We start from the raw sequence: 720 nt of genomic DNA on the forward strand, positions 1-720 counted from the left end.
TTTGTCTCTTCTCAAGCATAGATTTAATAAGTTCGTAGAAGGTCCTCTCTCTCTCGTCACATGCCTTGCCTTTCCTCTGCCCTCCTACCCTCTTGCCCTCTGGCCTCTCGCGTCCGTCCCCGCCCACACGCCGGCCGCCCGTCCCACTAAATTATCGCTTTCCACGCCCATAATTCACCCACCCGCCCACGTTTCGTCAAAACCGTGATTTTTGTCTCTAGCATCATTTTTCGTGATTTTCTCGTGGGTTTTACCAATTCTTTCCTCCCGGACATACAGGGCTGGAATACATGCACGCCCTCACTTACGCCCACGATTCTGTAAGTACGCCCTCACTTACGCCCACGATTCTGTAAGTACACCCTCACTTACGCCCATGAATAGAACAGTACCCCCTCACTTACGCCCACGACTCATTAATTCCGCCCGCGGTAACTTTCTTTTCCTCGAAATCTAGCCTCGTGCGGCTCTCCCTGCACGCTCTCCTTAGACAGGCGAGCGTATCACTGGTAAGGTAATACCAACTCCTGCCGGAATGTCTTACAGCACCTGCGGATACAACGGAGCGTCTCTTCCTGAAGCCAGACACGCTCCGACGACCTCCACGACCGTGCGGGACGACGGGATACGGGCCTCTCAGCGTGTCTCTCGCTCGCTCGCTCTAATATTGGTGTCGCTTGGCATGCTTGGCGTTTTGCTAGAGCGTTTTTTTCCCTTTCG

Source organism: Penaeus monodon, chromosome 33 (genome assembly GCF_015228065.2).
Source record: "Penaeus monodon isolate SGIC_2016 chromosome 33, NSTDA_Pmon_1, whole genome shotgun sequence".
NCBI classification, from domain to species: domain Eukaryota; kingdom Metazoa; phylum Arthropoda; class Malacostraca; order Decapoda; family Penaeidae; genus Penaeus; species Penaeus monodon.